This window comes from Schistocerca cancellata, chromosome 4, assembly GCF_023864275.1.
Source record: "Schistocerca cancellata isolate TAMUIC-IGC-003103 chromosome 4, iqSchCanc2.1, whole genome shotgun sequence".
NCBI classification, from domain to species: Eukaryota; Metazoa; Arthropoda; class Insecta; order Orthoptera; family Acrididae; genus Schistocerca; species Schistocerca cancellata.
In genome coordinates, this window is record NC_064629.1 from 502614141 (window position 1) to 502627677 (window position 13537).

A 13537-nucleotide genomic window follows, 5' to 3' on the forward strand; every position below is an offset into this window, starting at 1 on the left:
CAGTGGAACAGCATTTCTGAAATCTGAACTGTGATTTACTAAGTATCCCATTACTGTTGAGATGGTTAACCACTCTTGAGCACAGTACTTTCTCAAAGGTTTTTGAAAATGCTGTAAGCAAGAGGCCTGACAATGGCATGTTTTAACCTGTCTGGAAAAATACCCTGAGTCAGTGATGCATTACATATGTGATTCAAAACATCAGCTGTAATTGCTCCACATTGTTTTAATAACTTGTTAGAGGTGTCATCTACTCCAGCAGGACATTTATTTTTCAAAGATTTAATAATTTTCCTTATTTCACAAGAGGTTGTTAGATGAAAATTAATCTGACTAAAATTTTTCAAATCTGACTCTTCCATGTTCTGCCAGGCTTTTTCTTTTGAACTATTCTCACCAATTTTTTCTCCTACACTTAATAAGTGATTGTTCAATACATTGGCTACCTGTGTTCTGCTGGTTAAGATGGTCTCATTCTCTTTAACAGTAATACTACCTACCCAATTGGTTACTTTTCCTGTCTCCCTTCTAACAACATTCAATATTGATTTGATTTTATTGCTGGTGTTGTTAATTTCTTCTCTAACATACATATTTCTTGATTTCCTTACAACTTTTCTCAGTATGTTACAATAAATTTTATAGTGTAAAACTACTCCTGGACCTTTTCTAGTTCTTGCTGTCTCATACAGTTTTCTTTTTCTTTCTGAAGACACTTTAATACCTATAGTAATCCAAGGTTTCTTTGAAAAGTTTGTGGTGTTACATTCAGTAATTTTCTTTGGAAAACAATGTTCAAAAAGGGATATAAATTTATCAAGAAATATTCTGCATTTATCATTAGTAATTGGATCATTATACACATCTTTCCAGTTTGCATTTCCTAAATGTTCTCTGAAGTGCTCTATAGATACCGGGTTGAGCACCCTCACACTTTTTCTTAATGGTTTCTGAAGTGTATGCCCCATTAGGTTTTATAAGTTAATCGATTGTGCATCATGGCCCGATAATCCATTTAACACAATTCTAATAGGTACATATAATTTTACTGTTTCTTTGACTACTTTTATCGACTTGAGTGGCAACTCTTCTACAAGTTCCTGCCCATGGGACAAATCTACCCTGCGGTGCTTCCACCTTTTCATTTACTGCACTGAATATGTAATCTTTCTTCGATTTTTAGTTATCCTTTGCACTTTTATCATAGTTGGTGTATCTGCATTTTGGTCACTTTTACCAGTTTTGATTTGACATCCTCTGAGAGGTCATATGTATTTGAAATAAGTCATATTTCAGAAATTCCAAGAGCTGCTTATGTAATAAATATTTCTTAACTGCCAGTTTCAGTCATCTGTTCATCAAGTGCCATAAAATTATTTATAACAGCCTCTATGACAGCATACTTACTGTAGCATTAAATAAAATAAAATTAAAAAAGCATCCTGAGTCACTGCTGTAAAATACATTATGCAGACAGTAAGGTGCACTGAGACAGTTAATTAATCCCTGTAAATTGTAATTGGCTTCCACCCTTCATACAACTAACACATTTCCATGCCTTTTTTAGATGTTAAGTGTCATATTAATGAGGGATCAACCTTTCCACGTCGAAAGTGAAATTTTGTGCCATACTTTAAACATAATAGAGCCTCTTTTTTGTAAAGGTTATCACTTTTGTTTTTACAAGTCATATTTCATTTGTTGTTTTATTATCACACTCTGTTTTGGTGCCTGAATTTCTCACATTTATATTTTAAAGCATGTAGCAGTATGGTATCTCTACTACGCGAATGCCAATAATTCTGACTTTGCATTCCTTTCTGTTTAGTTTTTGCCTTCAGTACATGCTTTGCAACACAATATTTTTTTTTTTTCATTCTGGATTACCATTTACACACTAGAGGTGATATACAGTGTCTTGAGCATGCATCTAACAATAACATGGATTTTAGGTCGGTTTTCAGAATTTGTTGAATGATGAACTTGGTTTCATTTCCACCTTTTTATGTCATCCCATCAGTTGTTTTGTAACTTGTTTGACAATAAAAAAAATCATACACACATTGAAATACACATCCAGTTCATTACATGTCAAACACTTTTTTCTAATTTCAGTTGCAGTTATTCCAAAAGGTTAAAATCTTGCAAGCAACACTAGGGAAAATTTTACCCTCTTAGGACAATGTTCACAATATTCAACTAATATTAAATAAGCTTTCCAGAGCATAAGATAATGTACAAGATAAGCTTTGCTTACATTGCAACAAATACCAAGTTTATCATGCTTTAATCTATTCAGTCTACTTTCATGTGAGACATATCTCCATGTCAAATTGTTCAAGTAAGTTGATGTGAGATCATGTTCATGAATATTACTGTTATCTTCATTATGATTTGTAGCAACTGTCTATGAAAGCAGACATTACATACTGGGATTTTTCAGGCTCCTAATCTAGGTAATGTACTTACCACAGCCAACTGTTGGTCAGGGAAAGATGAATTACTGGACTGCCAAAAGTGTTTCTTGAAACATATCCAGAATATTCTTCAAGTTATAAATTTATGCTCACAAATGTATAAAATTCATTAAAAATGTCTAGTCTGTGTAAAAAAAAATACTTTCGATTATCATTACAAACACTGCAACACAGCAAAATGCAGTTCCTTGATAGGGAACCTGAAATGCAGAGGAAAATCTAACTGCACTGCCAGTCAAAAAAAGTGAAGCCCCAGCACGGGAAGAGGAATTGCAATGAATCTTCACTGGATGAGAGGGCATGTGATATTATTTCAGTGATTAAAAAATATGAGTCAAATTTACAACAGATTTGGCACTATAAGCCCCCTTATCAGTATGATGACACATCCATTGTGTCATGGACGTATGCACTAATTCAGTTAGGAAGCATGTTATTATAACTGGACCATCAATCATTAATACTGTCACTCAGAAAGAGGTGTTGTCTGAGCTAGTCCTGCACATTTTCTGTGTGGTACAGATCTAGAGATCTTGCTGGCCATTGGAGGATTTCATCATCATGCAGATAGTTCATAGGGACGCATGTCATATGTGGCCAAGCAGAGTTCTGTTGAAAAATGGTCCCATGATTCTTGCCCATGAGGACCATGAATGTCTGATGCACCACTGTGCCATTAGATTTCCCTCACTCACTACCAGCCATGATCTAAAGTCATACTCCATGGCTTCCGACATTGTGATGCTAGGAGTAACACTGCCATGCCTCACCAGAACTTATGATAAATGGGGCCTCTCCCCAGGACGCTGCCATACTCACTGGCAATGGTTATCCAGGGTAGTGCAGAGGCATGATTTTTTCTATACATTATGCAATGTCCTTCATCAGAAGTCTGTGCTTCCTGGTTATGGCATCATTCCAAACACAGCTATTTGTGCTGTGGTGGTAGCGGCAGCCTAGGCATGGGACAGTAATTCCTTTGTCCAGCTGCTACTAAAGTGCGCGTCATTTATGTTGGCGGCTGAGTTTAGGTTCGTTCTGCGCATCTGACGTCACAAAACACAATCAGCCAATGAACAGAAAACGACGTTGCCACATCTCGACTGCAGTGCAGAGCATGGACGAGTGTCTTCAGTTTTAGAAATGTTCAGTCATAAATAAAGTAATAGAACAAAAGCAATGTCTTGATAGCAGGCATTCTTTTATAGAAAGTTTGGAAAAAGCATTCTTTATACCAATTGCTTCATATTCTATTAATTAATTAAACCAAACAAGCAATAAGACTCCTAATTCAGGCGAGATAGCAAGGAAAGGTGTTTGTATCACTCTCACGAACCACTTTTTCGCAATAAAGAACAGCAGTAATTGTTTATTTCCTATTGTACTTCGACGAAGCGTGAGTAATTCATAGTCATACCAACAGTGTTTGTCAGTATTTTGCGTGACGTGTTATAGTCCTCATGGCGTTATGTAGTCAGACGAGGTGCGTTAGCGTAATGGTTAAGGTGTTGGGTTGCTACGCGAAAGGTTATGAGATCAGACCTTATGCGGTGCTTCATATTTACATTATTTAAAAACAATATCGAAGTGCCTTACTTCACGAATTATATTCGTTTGAATGCAATTTTTTGAAATTTCTAGTGCTTTGTCTCTTCATTAACCCTTTTGCTGCTGCAGACACGTGCTCCCCGCATTCCGCGCTGTGCGTGATTTTGTCATCACCGCACTGCTCGCCTGTGCAGACACATGGTGTTCCCACTGCTTTGACACACTTATCATTCGGTTTCACAAAAACTATTTGGCCCAAAAATTTGATTTTCACACGTCTTCTTGACTGAATCTTCCCCCCATAAATGACTTAATTTTGTTTCGATGTTCAGTGCAGTTATTATGCAGCATTAAATGTAGTAAACCATTGCACGAAATTTTGAAGAGTTTGCAGAGGTAGAAGTCTATAGCGTATACTTTCCGTATGGTCGATTTTAGTTGCCACAATGTTGAGAATGAAATGTGTACAAGATACCAGCAGTTGGAACACAATGTGTCTGCACAGGCGAGCAGTGCAGTGACAAAAATCGCGCACAGCACGGAATGCAGGGAGCACGTCTTTGTAGCAGCGAAAGGGTTAATGTGACCGTGGTGGCTTTACTTCACAAACTGCGTGCTCCCCCCTACACGTAAGCTTGCGAACTATGCTATACCATGGCGCTGCTTCTATTGGCGCGTGCGGCATGTGCGTCGTGTGCAACTGGCAACGCAGCAATCTCCTGTGTCTGGGCAGGCATCCGTGAGCCGCCAAGATAAAAGAATTGAACTATAGTCTCTAAACAATTGTACAGGATGACACAGAATGTTGCAATGAGTCCATTCTTGTTCTCAAATGGCAGGTGCAGATGTGAAGGGATTATGATGTGCCTGATTCACACTACAGTGATCATCCCTTGTGGCAGTCAGATGTGGTCATCTGAAAACTAGTTGAGAAGTATGCTTTTGCTCACATTCCCATGCATTCCAACATTAAGTCAATGTCACATTCAAATGCCTCAAAAGTGTGGATACTGCGTGATTTGGTCAGCCAGCCAATTGGGGACTGACAATGGGGCCCCTATCAAACTGTATCAGGTGCTGATGATGCTCTCCTTGAGCATGTAGCTGGATAATTAGTCATTTTGACATAACATTTCAGCAGACCAGCTGGCTGTCATCTTCAGGTGAGTATGCTGATGCATAATCTCACCACATCTGTGTTTCCAACAGAATTGCAGCTCGTTTATACTGGGTGGCTATAGTTAAACTTTCCCTATTTAACACACTGTAACATGGAAACTAATTACCATATGAGTTCCAAACTTTGTAGAATCAGTGTCCAGAGTATGGGGTGCATGATTTCCATGCATCAAAGTGCCACTGTCCATTATTCCTAAAGCTCTATTATCAAAACAACAGTAATGCTGCAGCTGTGATTCAAGAATATCACTGGCTGAAAGGATTATGGAAGTGTCCTCTTTCTCCGCCTGCTTTGTGTAGCATGATGAAGAAGTTCGAATCAATTGGAGAACTGGGTGTTGCTCCAGGAAGAGGCCGATGACTGATTGTACCACAGGTGGTTGATGAATGACAGACAATGCTGCGTGAAATTCCCAATCATCAGGCAGTGTGCATGCTGTGTCATAAAAGTTGAAAATCCCATAGGCCACTGTACAAAAGGTGCTTCAAACCATTCTCAAATGGTATCAGTAGAAGATCCATGTTGTACAGCAGCTTGCATAACAGGATGCGCAGTGACATGTGGATTTCATGCTCCACCTTCTTGCAAGGATTTAAGTTGATGAGGGCTGGCCCTGGACCATCCTAAGGACAGACAAAGCTCATTTTTCTCTGATGAGTGAGGTGAACACACAGAATTGCCACGTGTGGGTATCTTCACCTCCAGACACCATGCATGAAGTTCCTCTGAATGGGGAACGTGTCACTGTATGGTGTGGCTTCATGGGTATGTTCATCATTGGCCCATTCTTTTTGAACAGGTTGGTGCTCAAAGACCAAAGACGTGCAGTGTGACTGGCCAGCATTACTGTGATATGCTTCTCCAGCATGTCATACCCATCCTACAGGAGAGAGACACATTGAACTCAACAGTTTTCATGCAAGATGGGGCCCCACCACACATCACTCGTGAAGTTCACCTTTTTCTCGAAAACACATTTGGAAATGGTCAAATTATCTGCTGATCATTTCCAAATGCTTGGCCGGCATGAACACCTGGTATCACTCCCTGTGATTTCTGGTTGTAGGGCTTCCTGAAGGACAGGGTTTACCAGGGCAACATTCACACATGTGCTGATCTGAAGCCCATCAATAAAGAGAGGTAACCAGCATTCTTATCGACATGCTTTGTTCTGCCATGTAGAATGCAATCGTGCACTTTCTGACTCTTCTGGACACTGATGGGTGCCATATTGCGGCCCTTTTGTAACAGTAATGGTACCGGTATGTAATGATATGATGTAACGTAGCAGCACATTAAAAGTGTTTCAATTGAATTGATTCTGCATTACTCTCTTCCCCATGTCATTGACATTAATGCTATCAAGTTTGGTACTCATACAGTAATTAGCTTCCACGTTATAACGTGCTAAATAGGGAAAGTTTAATTATAACCACACAGTATACTGCAGCGAGCCCACCACACAAGTGCAAGCAGAAGCACTGTAAACTTGTAGTGAACCAGTGGATGAAACAGACAAAATCACATATCACTAGCAGAACACTAATTAAAAGAATCCACTTGCCAAAATGAAGACTGTTGTTTAATATCAGATAAAATCAGGTTTCACATCTTACTTCATGGCTAACCCTTATACCTATTAATAATATTATCAGATAATCAAACTGAATAGATTACTTTAAAACATATTCCCAGTAGAGGAAAGCAGGAGCAATTATATGCACCTCATTATACACAGTTGGAGCTAATGATTGTGACGATGGTGTTCTAAACATTGGTTCTGAATAGTATGGATATATAAGTCATCCCTCAATCACAAGTAATTGTGTATACTCCAGGTTTCCACAGTCTCAGATCATCCTTTACTGATCCAAGGAGAGCTGTAAACTTAGCCAGAAGCATGAATATCTATGTCAAATTCTTGAAATTTTATTGATGCACTCCCAGCAAAGGGCAAAAAGCAACAGATTTACAAGGATCTTCTGGTGGTTTCAAGTAACACTGTTATAGGCAATAATTAAAACACCCATACTACTATGCTCTATTACTTGAGACTGTTATCTGTTACCTTGAATTTACACTAGAGCCATGATTTTTTTTCCCCTTAACTCACATTATAAAAGGAAATCTGTAACGTCAAAATGCATTCTTAGATTCTATAAATTAATCACCATCTTCCACTCAATCTTAGCAACTTAATTATGTAGATGGCAACATTTTATCACTCCAATACTTGTATGTCACTTTCTAATAACTCTTCATTATCTAACTGTTTTCATTAGCTATTTTATCTTCACAACAAAATAATAAGCAAAGAGCTGCATAAAAGAAATTTAATTTCTGTACAAGTTTTGGGCACTTATTGCCTTCTTCATAACTATCACATTGACTACAGTAGGTATAACCTTCTGAAGAAGGGCATTAAGTGCCCAAAAACAGTAAAGGAGGTAAATTTCTTTTAAGCAACTGATTGATTAGTTTTTAATTATATGCATCTACAAATGTATGAGTACAAAACTGTAGAAGTAAGCAGATTTTGTGTTGAGCAGCACTTTAAAGATTGTGCATGTGAACTGCAGCTAGATAATGTAGAAATGATATTAGCAACAGTGTACAGGTCCCCTTAGGGGATTGGGAGCTATTCATAAAAATGTTTGACTCCCTGTTATGCCGTCTGTCAGACAAAAAGGAGAAGTTACTAATCTGTGGTGATTTCCATGTAAACTTTCTAAGCAATTTTGATAGGAATAGTGAAGTAGAAGTGTTATTAATGACATATAACTTAGAATCAGTTATCAATTTCCCTACATGTATAGCTCAAGACAGTAGCACTCTGATAGATTATGTATTTGTACAACAAGAGGATGTAAAACTAATGCGTGAATTCCCTGTGATAAATGGATTATCAGACCATGATGCACAACTGATTAACTTACAAAACTTAGGAGGGTGTACAGTTCAGAAACCATTAAGTAAAAGTGTAAGGCTGGTCAACCTGGTATCTATAGAGCACTTCAGAGAAAGTTTTGAAAATGTTAATTGGGGAACTGTATATAATGCACCAAATGCCAATATTAAATGCAACATATTTCTTAATAAATTTATATCCCATTTTGAACACTGTTGCCCAAGAAAAAGTTACTAAATGTAACAATAAACAGTTTTCAAAGAAACCTTGGATCACTACAGATATTAAAGTGTCTTCAGAAAGCTAAAGAAAATTGTATGAGGCAGCAAGAATTAGTAAAGACCCAGAATAATTTTACACTATAAAAATTATTCTAACATACTGAGAAAATTTGTCAGAAAATCAGAAAATACGCGTATTAGAGATGAAATTAACAACTCGGGCAATAAAATCAAATCAGTATGGAATGTTCTTAGAAGAGAGACAAGAAAAGTAACCACTGGGGTAGATAATATTATTATTAAAGAGAATGAGACCATCTTAACCAACAGCACACGAGTAGCTAATGCATTTAACAACCATTTGTTAAGTGTAGGTGAAAAAATTGGTGAGAATAGTTTAAAAAAGCCAAGAAGTATATGGAAGAGTCACTTTTGAGAAATCCTACTCAGATTAATTTTCATCTAACAGCCTCTTGTTAAATAAGGAATATCATTAAATCTTTGAAAAATAAATGTTCTGTGGGAGTAGCTGACATATCTAACATGATATTAGAACAATGTGGAGCTGTTACAGCTGATGTTCTGAGTCACATCTGTAATGCATCACTAACACAAGGTATTTTCCAAGACAGGTTAAAATATGCCATGTTCAAACCTCTCTACAAAGAAGAAGACACCACAGATGTCAATAATTACCAGCCACATATCCTTGCTTCAGCATTTTCAAAAATAGTTGAGAAAGCAATGTACTCAAGAGTACATTGCTGCAGAGTGAAAATCTCATTCTGGATACTCAAGAGTAGTTAGCCATCTCCAAAGTAATGGGATACTTAGTAAATCACAGTTTGGATTTTAAAAATGCTGTTCCACTGAGACAGAACTATACAATTTCACTGCCAACATAATAGTGTCTTTAAATAGTAAAATGTCACCAATTGGAATTTTCTGGGTACCATGCCATTATGTTACAGAGATTACAATTCTGTGGTATAAATGGAACAGAATGTGAGTGGTTTAAGCCATATCTACAGAACAGGAAGCAAAAAGTTTCTTTATATGGCTTAAGTGAAAGAAAGATGCCTTATCATTTAGCTACAATATAGCAGGTCAGCAACTGGAAGCAGTTAATTCTATAAATTATCTGGGAGTACTCATTAGGAGTGATTTAAAATGGCATGATCATAAAAAGTTGATTGTCAGTAAATCAGAAGCCAGACTGAGATTCATTGGAAGAATCCTAAGGAAATGCAATCCGAAAACAAAGGAAGTAGGTTACAGTACACTTGTTTGCCCACTGCTTGAATACTGCTCACCAGTGTGGGATCCGTACCACATAGTGTTGATAGAAGAGATATAGAAGATTCAACAGAGAGCAGCACACTTTGTTACAGGATCATTTAGTAATTGCGAAAGCATTGCAGGAGACACACTCAGTAGCTCGGTACGGGCTTTTGTTGAAGTTTCGAGAACATACCTTCACCGAGGAGTCAAGCAGTATATTGCTCCCTCCTATGTATATCTCGCAAAGAGACAATGAGGATAAAATTAGAGAGATTAGAGCCCACACAGAGGCATACTGCCAATCCTTCTTTCCACGAACAATACGAGACTGGACTAGAAGGGAGAACCGATAGAGGTACACAAGGTACCCTCCACCACACGCTGTCAGGTGGCTTGCGGAGTATGGATGTAGATGTAGATGTAGAAGTGATTTAAGGAAGTTCAGCACTTCATCTACCTGGGGTGAAATTACATTAGGTGTTCCACAGGGTACGATTATGGGTCCCCTTCTCTTCTTGATATATGTGAATGACCTCCCTTCTTATCTTAAACAAGCAGCTAAACTGACACTGTTTGCTTATGATACAAGCATCGTTATTAATGCACTAAAAGAAACGTGAATAGAAAATGATACACATAATGTCTTTGGAAAAGTTATTGATTGGTGTTCTGACAATGTGCTTGCACTGAATTTTGAAAAAACACAGTACATCCAATTTTCTACTGCAAAGAGTACAGTTCCTTCAATAAATATAATGCATCAACAGAAGTCAGTAGTTAGGATAGAGCATATGAAGTTTTTGGGTATTCATATAGATGAGAATCTTATTTGGAAAATTCATATTTTGGATATCCTATAGCGACTCGGTTCAGCAACTTTTGTAGTGAGAATAATTGCTAATTTTGAGCACATAGAAATTAGCAAGCCAACAAAATTTGCATACTTTCACTCTCTGATGTCATATGGAATAATATTTTGAGGTAATTCTACACTTAGGTAAAAAGCATTCACTGCTCAGAAGAAAGTGGTTAGAATAATGTGTGGGGATCATAGTCGCACATGTTGTAGGCATATTTTTGAAAGGTTAGGAATTCTTACAACAGCCTCACAGTTCATTTACTCAGTAATGAAATTTGTTTTCACCAACATGGACCAGTTTAAAAACAACAGTGACATTCATGATTATAATACCAGAAGAAAGAAAGACTTACACTATCCTCTACTTAACCTATCTTTGGCACAGGAAGGGGTAAAATACACTGTTGTAAAACTTTTTCATAAATTGTCAGATGAAACAAAATGTGTGACATACAGCAGTAATAGTTTTAAAAATAAATTGAAATCATATCTCCTTGAGAACTCCATCTATACCATAGATGAAGTCTTGAATAGGGATACATAAATCCATAGGTATAATATAAGGAATATGTTGCATTTAAAGGAATGGGGTAGGTAATAAAAATTTTACACTTAAATAAAAAATCTTAATTCATGTGAGACTGGTCAATGGAACACATAACAACTAACTAACAGTTTCTGGGAATAGATGAAATACTATTTTATCTTTAAATTTTGTTGTTGTCTCTATTTATTCCTTCATTTATGTTTGCCTTCTTTATTTTTTGGCTTCATACTTCTTTATTTCATTAATATTTCTGTATTAGATAACTTTATGTTCCTATCCTGTCTTCTATAACTTCTCTTTCTCATATCCTGTTCTTTTTTTGTGTGCTGTTGTCTCTCAATTTGTGGCTTACCTCTCAGCATATGTCAGCGCTTATATAATGGGTGTCTCTTCTAACAGGCACAAATTCTCTGGTGTTTCAGCAGATATTTTCAATTTCGTTTTTGCGATGTGTAGATTGAGTCAGTCCAAAGAAATACTGATAATAATCTGTTTAATGTGATGCCCAGTATAGAGTACTCCAGCAACAACTCACATGCCACTGTGCCCACACTGTCTGCTACAGCCACCCAGCACTACTACTCATTCCCTGTAGGAGTACTGCTTGTTCTTCATATTTTACTGTCTCTATCAAATACATATTGACAAAATTAAAATTGCACCAAACTAATTTGGGACTGCTCTGTCAAATGGGCATGTAAAAGTTTACTTTAAAAATTATGTTTGTAATGGGATACAAGCTGACACTTTCCATTGACAATGGGCATTTTGCATAAAAGGCGTGATGATCAGTATTTGTTTGGGCTGACCCCACTACTGTGAGCCTGCCATACTGAGTTGCTTTGCTGTCTGGCAGCCTACAAGTCAGGGACAAAAATTGAGACATTAGTCTGAGTGTGTAGGGAGGGGGGAAGGGGGGGGGAGAAAAAGATGCCAGAGCCAGAGAGAGAAGAGAGATTGGGGGGGGGGGGGGGCAGGAGGAGATCGGCAAAGAGAGGGGGAAGAGGAGGTGGTCAGAGCAAAGGAGAGTAGGGGATGAGAGAGAAAGGGAATCATTAGTTGGACATAGGGAGATAAGGTGACAGACCAATGGAGGGGAGGAGGGGATGGATAGAGAGAGAGGAGGAGGAGGAGGAGATGGTCAGAGAAAGGGGGGGGAGACAACGGACAGGGAGAGAGATGGAGGAAGTGATGGACAAAGAGAGTTGTGAGGAGGAGATGGACCGAGAGATGGGGAGAAGTATATGTAGCTGTGCTGTGCTGTGCTGTAGCCAAGTGGCTGTAGCTTGTGCTGAATTGGTGCTGCTGTCAGATGGATGGGGCAGCACAGTTGCTGGCAGCTCCCATCACTGCCATGACATATTGCCCCAAATACCAGTTAAATATGGATAGATTACATTCATGCCTCCTGAGAACTTTCCTGGCACACACTGCTGAAATAATTTAAATTATATGAAAGTGATGATATTCATTTACCTGATATTGTCCTCGGAATTTTTATCATAGTTCTATGCAGCAGCCTGTGTACAAAATTACTGCAATGTCAGACAAGATGTCTGATCGCAGATACTTACAAGTAAACCTACACAAGTGATATATTTCAGTTTTGATTGACTTTGAACATGTAGTGTACAGCCAAATAAGAGACACCTATTTTTTTATGTGCCCATTTGGCCAGTAGGGCTGTGTAAAGCCACCATGAAAAAAATTGAGTTCCATATTTCTGAATGAATACCACTGAAATGGTACCAGATATAAAAAATAGATATAAATAAAATGTCTATTATCTGCAATGTATTTTACAATGATGCAACTAGATTTGTCAATAACATCATTTTTTAAACCCCCAACCACCCATTATTTAGCTTTTTATTTTGATGTTTAATAGCAAAATGCATAATGCCATTAACAACAAATTCAATCATATATGAGGAAGTGGTATTCCAAATATACATTTGTCAGTAATGAGCTAGAAATATCTCTATATTACTGTATGCAGTGAAACTGTGCTGCAGTGTCACACATTCATCCATTGGCCACCAAAGTTTAAAAATTTACTTTTTCTGTTATAAATTGTATGAATATCAATTTATGCCCAATTTTCATAACTTCTTTAACTCCTTGTTTATTAATTTTTCCGTAGAGCGTATTATGTTCAATTTTTTCAAGGGGGCATTTCACACATTTAAGATCCACACATATATAAAAAAAATTCTTTAAGTTTGCTCCACACTACAGTGTATTCAAAGCCAATAAAAACTGAAGTGTATCCCTTGGGTAGGTTTACTAGTTAGTGCTTCCTGTGTAAAATGTAAACTTTTATGACTGGAATTGTCACAATTAATTAAATATACTGGGCAACCATGGCATGATAGCCCAGAATATTTTTATTAATTGTGATTGGTACCTGTGTGAAGCAGGGGAAGGTTGCTAGTCAGCATATACTTCTGAATAGACAGTCCTCTACAGTTAGTAAGTAGGCACTCCAAAACTTGAGCTTTAGGTGTAACAAGCCA

General features: G+C 37.5%; 1 protein-coding gene across 2 annotated transcripts in view; it reads left to right on the forward strand.

Annotated features, from left to right (window-relative positions):
• Nucleotides 1-13537, forward strand: part of LOC126183723 (thrombospondin type-1 domain-containing protein 7A-like) — a 1149604-nt gene that overhangs the window by 1040001 nt on the left and 96066 nt on the right. The window lies entirely within an intron of this gene.